The sequence below is a fragment of the Balaenoptera acutorostrata genome, chromosome 6 (genome assembly GCF_949987535.1).
Source record: "Balaenoptera acutorostrata chromosome 6, mBalAcu1.1, whole genome shotgun sequence".
Lineage (NCBI taxonomy): Eukaryota > Metazoa > Chordata > Mammalia > Artiodactyla > Balaenopteridae > Balaenoptera > Balaenoptera acutorostrata.
The window spans coordinates 32,469,266-32,484,087 of NC_080069.1; the positions used below are offsets into that span (position 1 = coordinate 32,469,266).

The window sequence follows — 14,822 nt, forward strand, 5'->3', positions numbered from 1 at the left end:
TTGGGGAAGGCTTTCCTGCAGAGGTGGTACATGTGCAGGATGAGCAGGAATTAAGTAGGAGATGAGAGGAGGAACAACGTTCTAGGCGTAGGGACTTAGGGTCTTAGCACGTGCAAAGGCCTTGAGGGGAAACTAGCATATAAGGCTGGTAAGGCTACACAGCATGACCACCTAAGGGGAAATGGTAGAAAATGGGCCTAAAACAGTAGTCTAGAATGTACAAGATCATAATAAGAACTTGGATATTTATTTTAGGAACAATGGAAGCCCTTAAATGGAGTGTCTGGCTATGGTGTCAAAAAGGAAAAGAGGAAACAAAAGTCACTCTGAGACCTAAATTAAGAGAGTCATTTAATAGTCCACTCAAAAGATAACAGAGGCTCGGGCTAGTGGCAGGTGCTCCTGACGGGTATAACCAGCTGCCTGGGCTATGCCAGCCCTCACTCTACTCCTCTCTGCTCTTCCCCTCCACAGTAAAAAGCAACACCATACATTTAGTGCACATGTATGCAAGTGTGTAATTTGTTCCTGGAAAGTTAAGGAAGTCTGCAACTCATGACTTCTATATTCTTAACAAGCCATGAAGCAAGATCAGCAGAGACCAAGAGTTGCAGCGAGGGTACTGAGAAGTGGAGTGACTTTATCAGGTAGTATGAGTGGCTATGTGGGCTACGACCATGGACTCACAAGGACACCACACTGTCACAGAGCTGCACAGGGAAAACAGAGGGCTGGTCCCCTCCTACATAAGTTTGGTCTTCTCAACATCAATAAATAAAATCATAATGGCAGATAACAAAGTACCGACACCTTAAGGCATCCTTCCAGTGGAGGTCTCACTAGTTCTGCAGAACTACTTGGCTGGGTGACTATATATTTCTTTAAAAATGAAAAAAAAAAAATCAATATTGTTTTAGGCAGATGACCTCTAACAAAGGAATTCTCTAGGAGGGCCAATATTATTTCCAAAGGAATTCTGATAAGAAATGTCAGTAAAGATTACTTACACAAACACAATGTCCCCTCTCTTAGAGTAAGCAGGAATAGCACTGGCTATGGTGGCAAATCCATATGAGTATATAATGGCTTCTTCTGTCTTCATAAATTTTGCCAGGCGGTCTTCCAAATCCAAGTGCACATCTAGTTCAAGAGTACAAAGTTAAATGGTTAAACTGTCTCATAATTCTTTTTCTTTGACTAAAGAATAAATAAAATAACATAAGCAGTTTAGCTATTAATACTGTCACCTTATGGTCAAAATGTAATTGTTCTTAAGTTACAAGTCATACAATATCTACTAAGATAATTCTGGGCCAAAACTGTTTCTATACTCTGTGAGCTGAATCAGCTACTCATTTGTCTATAAATATGTGACTGGGACAGCTCTGACTCTAGGTTTTGCTTTTATATCACTCTAGCAATAAGAATTCAAGGTCCAGTGACCTTGCCTGCTTTAACTTCCCTCAACCAACAATGCCAAGACTTTACCAATGTACGACATTAACTTATTAACGCCGTTTTGCATTTTAGGAGAAGTGACCAAACCAGGCATTAAGACAACTGTCAACCAGCTTTTAAAAGGAAAAGAAAGAAAAAAGAAAAGTAGTTAAGTTAAAAAGAACCCCACATACTCTGCATCAAGAGACAGGAACTTTTTCAGTTGTGGTGGTCACTCCTCTAACAGTTTGTGTCAGCACTTAGTTGTGGCACCTGCCATCACTCTGCAGTACTGAGTTTCTGTCTAAATTTCTTTTGAAGTGTACTGGTGAATTCAAACGTATAGTACAAAGAGAAATATGGTCCTTTTATGGAAGCAGCTTAAGAAGAATGTTGATGTAATTATAGGGATAAACTGTAATTATTAAACTGGTATTTTTTTTTTCTCTCTTACATCATCGTTCCATATAGCCTTTCACCTTCCCAGGCTAAGCCATGAGGCTTCACACCCTGGGATGGAGGGACCAGCGATGTCTAAAATAAATAGTGTACCAGCTGGCTGTGAACTAGAAAACTTCCAAGTGTCTTAAAATGAGGCAGAGAAAATTTTTTTAAACTTTCTTTAGCTCTTTTAACTACAGCAGGACCCAAGTCTGGAGAACGAGATCAGAGTTTTACCACATGCTCTGTGCAAAGAGAACTCAGAAGTTGATACAGGAAGGATGCAGCCAGGCCCCTCCAGCCTTGGAGCTTCATGGGAGAAACGAGGAACTCTGAGGAGTAAAGGCAGACTTTCAGAGCCACGGCATGTCCACTGAGGGGAACTCAGAAGTGTAGGCAGTGGCAGGGGGACCCAGACGTTCCCCAGTGAGGGGCGGTGGAGAGGGCTGATGGCCCGGCAGAGCCCTCCGGCTCAGATGTCGAGGACCTGTGGCTGGGAGCCTCGCTCCAGGAGACGCCTTCAGCATCAGCCTTCCCTCCAAGTATGCCCCTCCCTACCAGAGACATTCCTGGTGAGAAGGGGGAGAGGGAAAAGACCTGCAGGACTGAGATATACAAAAGAAACAACTTAACCCAGCTGGATACAAGGCTGGACACTGAGTGGACTAAATATTTCCAACAGAGACCTGGTTAGCTGTTAAGTGTGAGATTTCCACCAACTTCCAGGGAGGAACAAGTGAGTAAGGTCAGCTCAGCAACAGGAATAAACAACTTTTTAGAACATTTGAATAAAGTGTCTAAAATCTGTAAACCCACTCACTGATTTATCAGAGGCAAGTTAATCTTACTGTGATGCTTTTTAACTAGTAAAAGACAAAATTAAGAATTATAAAAGATACAACTTCACAAAGGACTAAATTTTAATAAGTAGTTAAATGAGGGCTGTCCAACAATCTCATTCAATTGTTAATCAAACATTTAGTAAGTATCACATAAAAATACTCTGATAAGCACTGGATCAAAGAGAAATATAGGGTTTCTGCCACTTGACAAAGTGAGACAGCTAAGAGAAGCATCTGGCAGCTGTCAATGGAGAACTCGGAGCCCAGAGGGCAGATACAAGGCTAAGCTGTGCCTTCACTCCCCTGGTCTGAAGCACTTGGGTCCCTTCTACACTCAGAACTACAACACATTCACAGTGACTTCCGACTAAAGGCACAGAGGTCCCTCGATTGTGAACCAAAGGCTGCTGGGGTGGGCGCCAGCTACTGAGTGAGAGATGAGACGACACAGAGGGTCCGAACGACACCTCAGTTTGATGGCAAGAGAGGTATAGTGAGGAATTAGAAAATTTAGCAGCAATATCCAAATAATAAAATAAATTGAAGACCACTTCATTTGTAGACTTCTTAAAGGATGATATAGAATTGTGAAAATGAACTATTTATCCCAGGCCAATTTATCCCATCAAGTAATGATAAACAACTAGGCATGCTTCTTCCCATTTATAAGTTAAAATGTATACCAACATAGCTTATTACATAAAAAACACATGAAATACCATTTGATTTCCATTACCAATCAGGTAGTCATTTTTATAGAAGTGACACTTTCATTAGAGCAACACTAAATAAATACGAGATTTCACAGTAACGTGTAGAAGAATGCATCCCGGTTGATCAAAATGGCACCAAAAGAGTGCTTAGCTCTTCAAGCATCAAATCTGTGACATCAACACCACCAAGTCTGAAGACTTGATCCTGCTCCTGACTGCCCGCCCTTCCACGAGATATGCTGCCAGGGAAGTGTTGCAGGCAAAGTCTGGCAAGAACGAGGAAAGCAGCAAAGCACCAGAGAACCAGCTACGTCCATGCAGCTGAGCACGGGCGTGTCTCAGGCATGTCTTCCTTTCCTCTTTGTTAGTGCTCTCTGAGCACCCTGCCCACAGATAGGTCCCCACCACTCTGCTGCCTCTCACTTCTGATGAGACAGGAGGGCAGGTCCCCCATAGGAGGCCTCCTTCAAATTACAATGCTGCCTCTGAACTGGGAATTATCTATCCCAAATCTCAACAATTTAGCTAGCAGATGGACAACCCAAGCCACAGTGAATTGCTCTCATTCAGTATCTCCATTTTAAAAAGAAAAAAACATGCTATGGATACAGACAAACTGTTTTTGCCAACTACAAAAAAGGATTTTAAATCATTCTGTAGCTCTAAATGACTCTCCTCATTGATTAGCAATAAAACAGTAAAACAATCTTGGCTTTGTTTTAGGGCTTTAGAGTTAGCTACCCAGTTGATAAAAATTATGTTAGTATTCTCATTATACATACTCATAGCCATTTTTATGTCATTGCCATAAAGTGGTAAGAAGAATCCCTCTACAATAAATCAATGACTTACTGGTTCTTGCCTAGTCCCAAAAGTTTAAAAAAGATGGGCCTTTCCTCCTCCTATCTAAAGACACTGGGTTTTAGCTGATGTCAGCCTTGCAAAGCAGGTTTTGTGACAGGTAAACACGGACAGTTGCATAACTTCTTTTGATGTCTGATAGCTACTCTGCAAGGAAGAAACTCTTAACCCAAGGGCGGGGGAGGCAGCAAACAGAAAAACTACCAGGGCATGTTCTTTAACTTTGGATGCCTATCTTCTGTGTGTATGATCCATTTCAACAATTAGTGCCACAGATTTGCATGCGTCATTCTCTCATTCACTGTTAGGAACCAATATGGTAGGCAAGAGGCCACGGAGGAAGGTGACCAGAAAGCCTCTGTGTCTTCTCAGCACTTGCTGCCCTTTCTGGCACCTGCTCCCTCACCAGAACGTAACAGATGGGAGGCAAGGCCAGGGCAGGATGCCCCACACCAAACACAAGGCCTGGCCATGGCAGTCATCACAGGGGGTTCAGATCTGGGCTCCCTCATTGCCAGGTGTGAACTATGGACAGGCCCAAAACTGCTCTGTGCCTCTCAGGTCCTTCCCCTGTCAAATGGTTAACAGTTCTACCTGCCTCAAAGGATTGTTAGGAGAACCGCAAGAGAATGCTTATAAAACACTCAGAACAATGTCTGGCATCGAAAAAGCAACATGCTGGTGTTTGTTCAATTAACTCAATATTTGTAGAATAAAAAAAAGTAATCTTTTAGAAGGAAAAAAGGTACGCTATCTGCTAATTAAGTTATCCAAATCCTGGATATTTAAGGACTATCTTATATTAAAGCCACTTGTTCAAGTTCCTATTTATCAGAATAAAAGGAGGTGTTATGGCCTTCTTGATTGTTTTTCAGAGGAAAGACTATGAAATACCCAACTTTAGAACAGTTTAAAAACAACCAACTATATTTTCTCTTAAAATCTCCATATTTTTGTGTTACATACTTTTTTTAAATCCCTTGAGACTTGGACAATTTTCTTAAAAGTACAAATATCACCTATGTACTCATTAGAACATTAAAAACAGTGCTGAATGTTTTCCAGAATGTTTTCACATACGGTATCTTATGTGATTCTTACCAAAATGTTCTAAGTTGTGCAACTAAGATCATTCCCTGCCTACACTGCGAAAACTACAATTCCATGACTGGTAGGAAGAAGTGGCAGATCTAGGAATTTTATGACCAAATGCCCTTCCTACTAAAACATGCAGTCATGGTCCTACAACAGAGAGAAAATATTTTTTAAAATAAACAAATGAACAATTGTTTACTATTGGCTCTAGAACACAATTACATGCCACTATCTCTCACCATGAAACTATGTCACTAATTGTCTTTTGATTTAGTGTAAGACCAAAGAGTCAAGAAGGCATCATGTATGCAAAGCAGATCCTAAGCACAGGGATAAACCACATGTAAATGAGATCTGAATGCATTACAAACAAAACAATCAGAGAGGTTCAACAAGAGAAACTATCAAAGTGCACAGGGGCCCCATTAGCCTTAGAGGAAAGGAAGGCTCCACAACCTGATAAAATCACTTGACTGATTCTAAACTACACATTAAAACAATAAGATGAGAAGGTGGAAAACTTCGGATCCACACAGTCCTCACAAGACTATTTTAAGAACCTGCTGGGCCTTCAGGAGGCAGGAGAACATTTAGCCTCAGAAACTAGAAGAATTTTAATTCAACTGTCAATTTTCTTTTTCTGTGTTAATCATCTAGTATCATCTAATATGTTACTATGAAATAATAAACAGAAAATGTTTTAATAAGGAAATTTACTTTTCCAATAAGTGATTTTCATTCACTATCTGAAAAGTTGAGAAAAGAGCTAAAAGAGGGAGCATTTTCATCACTGAAAACAGATGCCTGAGTGATATTAGTACTTCCAGGAAAAGAAAAAGCCAAAATCAAAAGCAACCTTTTGGTGGGCCTGGGAAAGAGACCCTAGCCTCACATGTAAGCTACTAAAATGAGAGGAAAGGGAAGTTCACTTCTGCTTTAATGCTCAGTACAAAGGGCAAATGTACCCTAAATATTCAGAATACTTTAATTATAGAGGGTATTTTATTTTTTTTATTTTTAAAATAAATTTATTTATTTATTTTTGGCTGTGTTGGGTCTTCGTTGCTGTGCGCAGGCTTTCTCTAGTTGTGGCGAGTGGGGGGCTACTCTTTGTTGCAGAGCACACGGTCTAGGCACGCGGGCTTCAGGAGTTGTGGTGCACGGGCTTCAGTAGTCATGGCACACAGGCTTAGTTGCTCCATGGCATGTGGGATCTCCCTGGACCAGGGCTCGAACCTGTGTCCCCTGCATTGGCAGGCAGATTCTTAACCACTGCGCCACCAGGGAAGTCCCAAGGGTATTTTAGAGATTTAAAATATAGCCTTAGCTGACCTCAAGTAGCTTCTTGAACTTATCTAACACTGAAATTTCAAGGTAATTTAACATAACTACAGTAATTTAAGTGATTAGTTCCAGAATAAGGAAAAACATAGAAAATAACCCTGTTGGAAAACCAAGTAAAAATACATACGATATACACATAAAGAAAGGAAAAAAGATGATAAGCAAGCATGGGCAACTGCTGAAAAGGAACAAAACAAGTTTACAGGAAGGACAATGTACTCAAAAAACAATACACATTACTCCAAGCTGTAGGTTTGGTGTCTTATTACAAAACCATCACACTGCCAATTAACCTTCAACCTTTGTCCAGATACCACAGTCTGTTTGAACCTTCAACTACATTAGGATAAGGATGACACAGTGACCAGTAAGTAGTTCAGAGTAGCTAATACACAATTATGTGTTCATTATATTGACTCTGGTGGCCTATTCAGACACTTGAAAGATGAAATCCAATTTAAATTTAAAACGCACTTGAACAGCACACCACATGTATGTGGTATGCTACCATTTTTGTAAAACGGGGGGGAAAATGTATGGAAGTGGTTTGCACACACTGAAAAAAGCCTGGAAGAATGAACAAGAAACTACTGATAGCAGCTGGCTTTTTTGGGGGTGGAATGGCAGTGGGGAGAAGACTTCACTATCTCTTTAAATCTTTGAGGTTTATATCATGGATTGAATTATTCAATCAAGAAAATTAATTTAGGATGGATCAAGAGGGTTTTATGAAAAGTGAAATAAGTTGGACAGAGAAAGACAAATAGCATATGATCTCACTAATATGTGGAATCTAAAAAACAAAACAAACAAACAAAATAAAACAAAATGAAAACAGACTCACAGATACACAGAACAAAGGGGTGGTTGCCAGAGGGAAAGGGGATCAGGGGTGGGGAAAATTAGGTGTAGGGGATTAAGAGGTACAAAGCTCCAGTTATAAAATAAATAAGCAATGGTGATGTAACATACAGCATAAGGAATATGGCCAAAAATATTGTAATAACTTTGGGGACAGACAGTTACTAGACTTACCATGGTGATCATTTCATAATGTATGCATGTCAAATCACTATATAGTATACCTGAAACTAACATAATATTGTATGTCAACTATATTTAACTTAAAAAATTTTTAAATCATTAATTTAACGACCCCCCCCAAGTTTAGAGGCACACAGCATCCTATTACACGTATTTCAGGTGACCCAAATGAAAAATTGACTGGGCAATTAAAACAACATATTTCCATAGCTCTGGGAAAACTGGTCTTGAAGATTTGAAACTTTTTTTCCACTAAATTTAGCAATAAATCTCTTATCGGTCTTCTCAGATTTAACTCCCGAGCAAGAGCCAAGGCCACACATGCAAATAAAATCTACTAGAAAGAGAGGCTTTCAAGAAAAAATTTCTTTACCCCGCAAGCAGATCATGGAAAGAAAGCCTTGTTGATCAGATTACAACAAACAACCCTGTAAAAAAAATGCCTTTTCTAGTTTTCTAATTCTTATGAAGGAAATAATACCCTACCAATAAAAAGCAGGCAAACAAATCATGTTTGCACTAGGCTAGAGGAAAGAGGGAGCCTCTGATCTGAGCTCTTTTAAGTCTTTGATCTTGCCATTAATATTGCAAATCAGAATACTTATTTTCTAGTTTTAGGGCTGAAATTAATTAGCTATGTGACCATGAGGAAGTCACTTAACCTCTCTGAGCTTTCTATTCTTCTGACTAGCTGGGATGCTGGAATACAAGATTTTAAAGATCCTTTCCAGCTGTAGGATTCTTGGACACCAACTCCCATCATCTGTTTCCAATAAAAATAATTTAACCACTAAATTAGCTAAGGGATAAAGAAAGGTGCTCCCTTAAATAAAAACATCTTAACTGTTAAAGTGAAAAAAACAAAGACCCAGAAATGAAAATAAGTAGAGAAGACAAAAGAGACTTCCCTGGCCCCATTGTCCCTACCCTCTGACATTTTGTAAACCAGAATGTTATTTCCAGTAATACACTCATTTGGAAAATTATTTAACAACATTTTTGAAATTTTCAGAATCAAAGAACCATATACGTTTAATAAAAAACCACCATAAAATTCCAGGGTCTTCTTTGATGACTCCGATTTAGGGAGTTCATAGTGTTTGAAATCACACTCTCATCCTAATATGTAGTTAGCCCATCTCCAGGTCATTCACACACAAGGAAATCAATGATCCTTTGTCTTCATTCCAGAAAGAAAAGGGCTACACAGTGTATGACCTGCCCCATCCCCCAAATCCGTTCTCACTTTCCTCCCGGCACGTGGTGGCCGCCCAGCTAGAGCAACTTTCCAGCCCCTCTGCTGGGAGACGTGACCTGGGTTATGTTCTCACCAACAGAATGTGGGCAGAATGATGAGCAACCCCACCCGCCCACCTGAACAGGTACCCATGCCCTGCACGCCTGCTCCCCCATACTCATCACCTGGCTTCGGCCACACAGACAAAGATGGTGCCCTCAGGCCTAGAGCAACGAGACAGGGAGAATCTGGGTTCCTGCACGACTACCAAGAGCAGAGCCACTCACAGCCGGACGCCTCCCCTTACAACTGTCATGCCCGGCAGAAACAGTTTCCTCACACCACTGTCTCCTGGGGCAAATGCAGCAAGAGCTCGGGCTTCGCCCTACTGAGACAGTGTGCCTTAGGTACCTATGGCTCTTCTCCACAGGGACAGTCAGCCCCAGACCAGTGCAGCTCCTACCAATGATCTCAAACACAAAATCTAGAAAGTTCGCCAGCTTATTACCACAACTCATTAAGGATACCTTTTCCAAGGAGTTCTGAAATCAAACTGAATCTTAATTCTTGAAAGCAGTAGTCTGAAAAATATGACAGAAAACATACCAAATGTGCCCTAAAATCCTCTAGGTCCACAAGTTCCCACACCACACTTCTTCAGAGATGCCAAAGCTGCTGCCTTCGTGAAAGTAAAAAAAAAAAATTAGACTGTAATAATATATCTTCAACAGTTTAAAAATGACATTTCCTATTCTTTAACCCACATAGCTCCCCAGTACCCTGGCTTTCCCTTTCTTAGTACTAAGACCATTCTAACAGGATATCAAGAAAAGAGGGGTGGGAAGACTTAGGTATACGACTTAAAACATGGAAAAGTTATATTAGCTTGATCATTAAAACCTGGTTAACTCAATGCATTCGCACTTTCTGGCATTTGTGGGCATAGGTCTTTCCTCAAAAAATGTTTACTGGCCCACAATCCCAACAGGAGATGAAGCAATTTCCTAGATACATCTCCAACTATTACCTGGGTCTGGTTCATATAGTTCTCTGGTTGTCACCCAACACTAAGCCACATTAGGACACCCTTTCCTCCCTTTGTTGAAAACTAGGTTACAGCTCTGTCACTAAAGAGTAAAGAGTAAGTACTTACACAGCCCTTTCTGATATTCTGCATTTGTCTCTTATTTTATGTCCAGATGCTTATGTCAGTCATGTTATCTGTCCACTTCAGCATATGTGCTACTTACCTTGAGCCTAGGGTTATCCAACAGTCCAAGAAAATTGAATGAGGCAAAGTTTATACATTCTTTTCCATTCACCACAATGTTATGGCTTGGAGGGCTGGGGAAAGAGACAAGAGTGGTATACTTCAGCAGTCATTCTTGTTACAGGACACACATTATCAGCTGTCCAGAAGAGGGAAGGCGACAGGACACACAAGTGTTGCCATTCTACTCTGTTTGCATTCTAGCCTCCTATCTCTCTTTTTATTCTTAAAAAGTAAAATTAGACAAGAGTATATTAAAAATCAGACACTCGGTCATTAGTTCTACTCTTAGTAGGTCACCCTGCACGACTTAGATAGAAAAGTGAGCTGGAATTCCACGATGAACAGATTACTGGCACACCGTTGCTTTAGCTTTAAAACTCACTTAAGAAAGAAGCTGCTAAATAAAGTACCTGGAATGAGACAAACAGGGAGGAAACATAAAAAGATCAAGATCAAAGGTATGAAGAGGCAGAGCAAGCAACAATCTTACAGTTAAGTGGTTTAAAAATACATGTTACTAGGACTTCCCCGGTGGTCCAGTGGGTAAGACTCTGCGTTCGCAATGCAGGGGGCCTGGGTTTGATCCCTGGTGGGGAACTAGATCACGCATGCACGCTGCAACTAAGAAGTCTGCATGCAGCAACTAAGAAGTCCGCATGCAGCAACTAAGACCCGGCATAGCCAAAATAAATAAATAAATAAAAATAAATAAATATTAAAAAAAAATTACATGTTACCTACAGGAAGCCACCAAAATAAGTAAGCGCTGTTCCCAATTTCTAAAGTTAATGCTGGAATACCATTTAAAAGGAATCCCCCTCATCCAAAAAGGGGGGAAAATAGAGTGGCCAGTTGCATAGGAGAAGCATGGATTGAGTTCAGCTGAGACAAGAGATGGGCTCTTGAGGAGACAACCTATTATGTCCTCTGCTGACAAATACTCTAGCTTTAAGTCATGCTTCAAGAACACTGGCCAAACTATGGGACATGAGCTATTAAAGGGTTGTGAGATCAATTCACTTAGTCACAGCCAGCCTATTTCACCTAAAGTAAACCATAAGAATAGGATGGAATGGAAATGCACCAACAGGGCCAGGGAAAGGACGGTGGCACGGAACTGTTCTACACATGCGTTGCTCTGTGCACTGGGCTGCTCTGTAAAATGCACTTTGGTCAGAAAAGACGGGGGAACACCACTCTCACTGGTATGTTTTAACAGAACTGGTTTTCTATGAGAAAAATAACGGAAGATGCTGGGAAACCAGGGAAGGAAAAGAATGACTACTTGAAGTAAATTCACAAAAGCAGATGAACTCACACAAGACTCGGTGAAAAGAACATGGTTGTGGAGTCAGGCAGGTCCCGTCAGTATTATGGCTACTGACCACTTCAGAAACTCAGGGATGTTACCTGGCCTGCATAAGCCTCAATTTCTTCATCTCTCAACTTGTCATTGTAAGAGGTGTTCATTACATATTTTCTTCTTTTTTCCTATTGCTTCAAGAGCTTCTTCTCTTTCAAACAATCCACTGTTATTTAGTTTCCCACTTCCCAGGACTTCTTTAGTTTCGTAAGTCCTCCCTGATGTGGAGGTGTTGGCACCCACAAAAAGATGAAAAAACAAAATATCCACGTAGACAAGTCTGTACTAACGGTTGCTGCTGTGAAAGTTGAGGCCATTCTACAAAAACTGTGACACACAGAGAAATCAAACTATCAGGAATAAGTACACCCAAAGCCCCTGACCAGAGTCGATAAGCTGCCAGCATGACGTAGGGATGCAGACACCTTGTTTCTGCCTAGCACATGGGGCAGGAAAGGAAAACAGTTTCCATGAGAAGTGGAAGGCTAGCACCTGTGCCCCACGCAGGCTTGCAGCAGTAAGCCAGACAGGGCACTTAACACAGGAATACTGGAGCTGAAGACACTTCAAAGTTGCTCACAGAGGCAAATAAAACCGATACAGAAAGACATCTCCACAACAAGGCTTCAGAAGAGTCAAAGGAGGGAAAATAAAACCCTTCCCAGCCAAAACCCACAACCACACTATTAGTGAGAGTCAGTAATCACATAAGTGAACTTAGAAATAGGACAATGGTGCTTTACCAGAAATAAACTAATACTACAGACCCCCATTAACAACAGGTTTGGCACTTGAGGGAGAACAGACAACCGGACGACTGAAAGAATCCAGAACTCAAGAAAATTGTGTATACAGGAACACCTCAGAGATACTGCGGGGTCGGTTCCAGACCACTGCAATGAAGCAAGTATAGCAATCAAGAGAACCACATGAATTTTTTGGTTTCCCAGTGCATGTAAGTTATGTTTACTCCATACTGTAGTCTATTAAGTGTACAGCAGCATTATGTCTAAAAAACAATGTACACACCTTAATTAAAAAATAATTTATTGGGACTTCTCTGGTAGCGCAGTGTTTAAGAATGCACCTGCCAATGCAGAGGACACAGGTTTGATCCCTGGTCGGGGAAGATCCCGCATGTCACAGAACAACTAAGCCCGTGCTCCACAACTACTGAGCCTGCACTCTAGAGCCTTCGAGCCACAACTACTGAGCCCACGCACCGCAACTACTGAAGCTGCACGCTCTAGGGCCCGTGTGCTGCAACTACTGAGCCCACATGCTGCAACTACTGAAGCCTGTGCGCCTAGAGCCCTCAACAAGAGAAGCCACCACAGCAAGAAGCCTGTGCACCACAACGAAGAGTAGTCCCTACTTGCCACAACTAGAGAAAGCCCACGTGCACCAATGAAGGCCCAACGCAGCCAAAAATAAATAAATAAATAATAACTTATTGCATTGGGAGTGGCCAAGATGGCAGACTAGGAAGACCCTGAGCTCACCTCCTCCCATGGGCACACCAAAATTACAACTATTTACAGAGCAGCTATCAATAAGAATGACCTGAAGACTAGCAGACAAAATCTTCCACAACTAAAGATATAAAGAAGGAATCACAATGAGATGGGTAGGCGAGGTGCAGACATGGTATAGTCAAGACCGATACCCGCAGGTAGGTGATCCACAAATGGGAGAATAATTACAATTGCAGAAGCCCTTCCCAAGGAGTGAGGGGTCTGAGCCCGACAAGAGGTTCCCCAGTCTGGATGTCCTGCACCAGGAAGATGAACCCCCAAAACATTTGCGTTTTTTTTTTAATTTATTATTTATTTACTTATTTTATTTATTTTTGGCTGCACCAGGTCTTAGTTGAGGCATGCGGGATCTTCATTGAGGCATGCGGGATTTTTCGTTGTGGCACGTGGGCTTCTCTCAAGTTGTGGTGTGCAGATTTTCTCTTCTCTAGTTGTGGCGCGCAGGCTCTGGGGTGTGTGGGCTCTGTAGTTGTGGCGCAGGGGTTCCAGAGCGCATGGGCTCTGTAGTTGGCAGCACGTGGGCTCTCTAGTTGAGGCGCGTGGGCTCGGTGTAGTTGTGGTGCATGGGCTTAGTTGCAACACTGCATGGGGGATCTTAGTTCCCTGACCAGAGATTGAACCCGGGTCCCCTGCACTGTAAGGTGGATTCGTACTGGACCACCAGGGAAGTCCCAAACATTTGGTTTTGAAGGTCAGTGGAGCTTCCTCTAGGGAGAGCCAGAGTGCTGTGGGAAACAGAGACTGCACACAAAATCTCAAACACTCCAGGACCCAGGGCAGAAGAAGTAATATGAAAGGAGCTACTATGAACTACTTCATGAACTACTTCTATGAACTACTTCATGCCAATGCATTTGAAAACAAAAGAAGAAATGAACAATTACTAAATGGCAGTAACAAAAACTTACTCAAAAAGGAAATATGAACAGCTTTAAAAACTCACTGAAGACATTAAATTCATGATTAAAAATCTATGCTCAACAGAACAAACACAAATAGTGTTGCCAGGAAAACTATAAGACTAATATACCTCTGATACCAAAGCTGGGCCAGCACAGTAAGGGAAAAGAAAAAGACTAAACTCATTTTTCAATACTGATGCTAAAAATACCAAATATTAGCAAAAAAAAAAAAAATCCAAAAATTAATAAAAATTAACCAAATAGTCATGCTTAAATAGGGTTTATCACTGAGTTGTAAGAGTTCTTTTTATATATTTAATATTTTGGATACTAGCCCCTTAACAAATATATGACTTGAAAATATTTTCTTCCATTTTGTGGGGTTTTGTATCATTTCTCTAGTAGTGGACTTTGAAGCACAAATGTTTTTAATTTTAATGAAGTCCAGTTTGTCTATTTTTTCTTTTGCTGCTTGTGCTTTTGTGTGGTATCTAAAAATCTCTGGCCAATCCAAGATTATGAAGATTTACTCTTTTGTTTTCTTTCTTCTAAACTAAGAACTTATAGTTTTTGCTCTTAAATTTAAGCCCATGATTAATTTTGAGCTAATTTTTACACATGGTGTGAGGTCAGGGTCCATCATCATTCTTTTACATGTGTATATCCCGTTGTCCCATCACAATCTGTTAAAAAGAGTATTCTTTCCCTACTGAATTGTCTCAGCATTCTGTTGAA

General features: G+C 41.0%; 1 pseudogene; it reads right to left on the reverse strand.

Moving 5' to 3' along the window:
- The window catches only part of LOC130708510 (serine palmitoyltransferase 1-like), a 55,205-nt pseudogene that overhangs the window by 31,506 nt on the left and 8,877 nt on the right, over positions 1-14,822 (reverse strand).